Source organism: Echinococcus granulosus (assembly GCF_000524195.1).
Source record: "Echinococcus granulosus chromosome Unknown EG_S00002, whole genome shotgun sequence".
NCBI lineage: Eukaryota > Metazoa > Platyhelminthes > Cestoda > Cyclophyllidea > Taeniidae > Echinococcus > Echinococcus granulosus.
This window is the reverse complement of record NW_020170382.1, coordinates 1,491,160-1,496,043: the sequence shown is the minus strand read 5'-3', so window position 1 is coordinate 1,496,043 and position 4,884 is coordinate 1,491,160.

Here is a 4,884-nt window from a genome sequence, read left to right as displayed (position 1 = left end):
AATAGAGCCTGTTTGGTGGGGAGGCAATGAAATTTTTTCCATAAATTGAACCTCTTCCATGATTATGTGATGCTATGATTATTTAACTCTTCGTTGGGGTTCGAAGGCAGTTGAGGCTCCACCTTTGTGCTTCCGCTAAACAGCATGACCCCCAGTAAAGCTTGTGACCTCCAGACCTTCTGGATGTTGGCAATGTATGTTCTGCCCCTGTATGGTGCCTTCTTTCAGATTTAGGGAAAAACTCTGGACGCTACATTTATGCGGATTGGTCGCCTTCCTGTTAATCTTCATTGACAGATTGAGACGTCTTGATCGAAGGCCTTCTCCTTTTGCTATTTATTTTAACCGGTGGGTCGCAGTAGCCATTTGGCCACGGCAATTGGCTGGTTAGGCCTTACAAGGCTACCCCTTACCAACGAACTGGTAGCACCAATTTTAAATCTTTTTATGGATAGTCAGTTTTTACACTTCATCTAACCTTATTGAACCGTTGAGTCTAATAATTGTTTGAAATTCAATCTGTCGTGATTCACTTTCCATGATAGCATGGTGGGAGGGGATTAGTGTTGCGCCCCTACGTCGTGACAGAAACTGAAGGCTGGATTAAAATGTATTTGTCCCTCGCCTCCCTCTGCATTGTGTCGAGCACAAAAAACTAGACATTGTATCAGTTACCCAACTTTTTTCCTTTTATTATTTATAGGCCATATTTAGCACCTTAAGAACAGCATGCTTCCGTTAGGCAGTTTAAATGGAGGGCATGAAAGGAGAGTTGTTCTTGTGAAATGTTCCTCAGTATTTTGATGAAACAGTTTTGTTTGCGGATACAGCGGATGAAGTTTGCCCTCCGCCACTGTATCAAATAAACAACTGCCAACAACAGAAAGTAGTCATCGCAACTCACAGCACTCAGTGGCACAATGGACGGACCGATGTTAGGCCATTACGCTGTGACAGTGAGCAAAGAGTCGCTTCAAACTAAACTGCTTTCCACTACACATATGAATCTGTTCGTGCCAACTAACTTGACATACATTAGCATTATGTGGTTTGAGCAGTGAAACCAGCTATGGCTGGGAGTTCATGCGAACCCGGGGACAAAGGCGCTTTCGATAGCACTACCTCCAGCTCACAACTACTCACATTCGTCCCGGTGTAGAAGACCACTTCTTAAAGACAATGTATGAAGTAGGTAGTCAGTAATTGTTAAAGCGTACATTAGATACATCTTAATTAAATATGATATTATGCCATCAGCGCCTCGAGGCACATGCGGCGCCGAGAAGAGAGGGGCAAGACACAGTCTGCTACACAGGAGAGCGTGTGGCCTCCTTCTTCATTTGCGCCAGAAACAACAATGAGTGTGAGCTTCAATCTCTCAACGCGCATGTCCGTCATTCGACCAGCCAGCCTGGCTACCTACCTACTTTGCCTCAACCCAGTCGCCATAGCCCGTCCAATCAGCTTATGGCCGATCTCAACTGTGTACTTTTCCTCTCCTTCCCTACAGCAAGAGCTTTCCTGGACTACCATCTCATTGGCTGGCCTGGGAGACTTATATTTTGGGTTTAAGTGGACCTGTTAGAGAAGGCGGTCATTCTCCAATGCTTTTAAAGTATTTTAAATGTTCAGTTCACTTTACATTCCGGCGACATTAAAACATTTTGGTCCTTGTAAAAAAAATCAGGAGATACTAAGATGTCATACGATTTGTAATTTAAGAAATATTCTTACCCATAAACTTTTTCTCATGATCAATTATACTCAGCCAAAAAAAACCCTTGTTTAGAAGGTTGGACACAATTAAATACTATCAAAATGCTCCAAGTCCGTCATGTAAAATGGCTGAGGCAGAATATGCATCGCGGATGATCATCACAACGTAGTCAGTGTTGTAAGAACAACAGTCACGAACCGACCATCGGTGCCAGTCATCGAATTGGCGTGCAAATGAGGAGACATTTGATCGCGGTGTCACTGATGTCTCCTGGCGATTCCACTGAATCCAGAGTTTCGTCCTGTTTGGGAGCTGTATTTAGGAAATGGGGGAATGTGCCGGCCATCTTGCTTGTCGTAAGGATACCAACCCAAAAGCTGAGTAATCTAATAAAGAATGCGGTTTAAAATAGTTTTGTGAGGATAAGGAATGGTGTCCATTCCTCCTTGCCACCGTATCCTCACTTCAGTGCCACCTAGCCACATCTATCTGTGTTATACACAGCTAGCAGAGAGGTGGAGGTATCGCATGTCACTCAGTTGACTTATTCAAACAAGTACAGCAGATGTACACCAGATTTTCCACAGCCAGAGTCGCTTTGGCTATAAATAGAATTTCCACAGAACACAGGACTGGGATAGTTGCCAAAGATAGACGCCATCTTCAGCCCTTCTGCTAAGGGTCGTTATAGATTCTCCCGTCTGTAGCAATATGCACTTCTTCCGTCACGTCAAGGCTTAGTGCCTAGTAATGGAAATTGGGGTAGTTGACCTTTGGGATGGGGTTTGCCTTCCGCTACAGTCAACGTAGCGCGCCGAGCTTTTCATGAAGACGGAAAGGGTCATAATAGCAGGACAGAGAGTGCATTGCCGGTGTGCAGAAGCGCTGGGGGCTACTGGCATAGCCTCCGGGCCATGTCACCTGGCGGAAGTACGATAGTGGAGACTTAAGTGCCCCCAAAACCCAAACGAAGAGTTAAGCAAACAATTAAAACAAGCCAGTATGCTACGAGTGAATTCTGGAGCCCAAGTAACCGTGAATAAAATTTGAAAAACATTTCTATACAACGTATTTGTTAATGGGAGGAAATGATTTACGAAAAAGTAAAAATGCAGGCCTTTGGGGGGACTACGATCGCGTTTGATAGTTCGCGCCTGAGCCCTATCCTTCGTTTCGTGCATTCGCATTGCAAACACTTAAAAACCTGGTAATTACTGAATTTTCAAGGGATCATTATAAGTGAGAAATGTCCTCAAGCATCGTTTTAGGACCCCAGATGGAGCTCCAGTCTCGATGCCCATAGCTTCAGGGGTGCTTGAAGGTGGGACTTTGGAGCGCGCCGCGTAGGATACATTTTAAAGTAGCACTTCTACAAAAGGCATGACTTGTATGCGCATTCAATGAGGAGAGGTGCTTGTTGAACGGCTATTCGGAATATCCGGGAACTCCACATGCACACACCACTTTTCGCGGCTTTAGCTGTGGTAGAACCAAAGGAGACGGAAAACAATAAATGGAGTATGTTTTGCCTCTTGAGATCATTCATGAAGGCGCCATGCCAAACACAAATATCAATTGAGAAGCGTCCGTTGTCCATTTTCAAAGCACTTCAACACCTTGACCGTTTAAACATGCAGATTGTAGTGCTCGAATGTACATTCTCCAACTGTAATGCCTGCCACCTTTCTTCCACAGGAATGCAGTGAGAGCGCGAAGCCTCGAATTAAACAAGGATCTATCCAAAGCTATTTACTTTAATATCAAACCACAGCAATTTAGACGCAGATCATTAGGTGCAATTGGGCAGCCAACAGCTGCAATTTCTGTGACAGACCTGCCAAGCGTGTCAGCTTTGCGTGCACTTAAATTGGCATTGGCATAAAAAAAATTAAAGCAAATGTGGCAAATCACTATGAGCCTGTTAGAGCTCAGAGGGGTCTTAGGACCTCCAGTGGGGTTGCTATCGCTCAACGTGCAACAACAGTCGCGAGTTAATGTGTCTAGATTTTGCAAAAAATTTATTTCTGCGTGATCTTGCGTACACTTTTATGTACATAAGAAGCTGATTTGAATGCGTGATTCTGTTTGACCAAAAATAGCGGACCTAGTACGAATCCTGATGGCCCTGAGTGAGCAAATCTAGGCAGTTGCAGTATCAGCCTATATTATGACTATGCAATTTTCCTCAACCCCCTGTACTAGAACAATTTTTTGTTTATCATTTCTGCACAGATTCAAATTTACTCCTCGTAAATTTAGTAAAGTGTAACGTTATTAAAAGCACCCCTTTTGCGCTTCTTCATCTCCTGTTTTGTACCAACATGCTCCCTGTAAATTAATAATTTTCTACACGCGAGAAAAGGACTTGCTGAAGGGATGCTGAGATATTGCGTGCTCGAAGGATGAGAAAGAATTAACTACTCCTGTCATCCACAAAGATACCTGGATTTTTGCTACCTTGAAGCTGAAAGCCGAGGGATTTGCTCTCAAAATCTGTTCGCGGTGTCTTAACGATGGCTAGTATCGTAGAGAAAATGCTTCACGCAAGACTTAAATCTACTGAAATAAGCACTGGAAGTGCTCCTTTGTTGCGTCTGATCACTCATATGTGTGGACTGGTGAGCGTTGCAGTGGAAAAGAAAAATGTGGGTCAAGCAAAAATCTCTCCTAGTCGGGAGGCGAGAGGCACTGACTGGAAGCCATGACATTAAGATAGAGACTTCGAGTGTCTCTCCCTCTCCATTCCTTATCCTTCTCCCTTGGCCATTACAACGTGGTCGTTAAATGGCAAATCGTGAGCAATGTAAAACCGAAAGTTCTACATAGACGCCTATCAAGGCGAGAAGACAATTGGCCCTAACGTCAGTTATGCGTGCCTTGGATCCCCTTAAGTCTTGAATTGCATTTCAAATGCCAATCGCTATTTCGTGTCTTATTTGCTTGGAGGTTTGTTAACTAACATAGCCTGATGTTTAATATCCCCTCCTTTTTGCCGCTATAATCCCGTTTGAATGCTGTCTAGTCCTCCACAAGGGTTAAATCCAGTTTTTTGTAGGTAATGTAGGCATCTTTTTAACGGAAACTTTCAAATTGTTTTAGCAAAGCCTCTTTTCAGTTGTCAGTGCCTACATTTGCAAAGGTGAAAGCCGTTTCTATGCTCCGTCTAC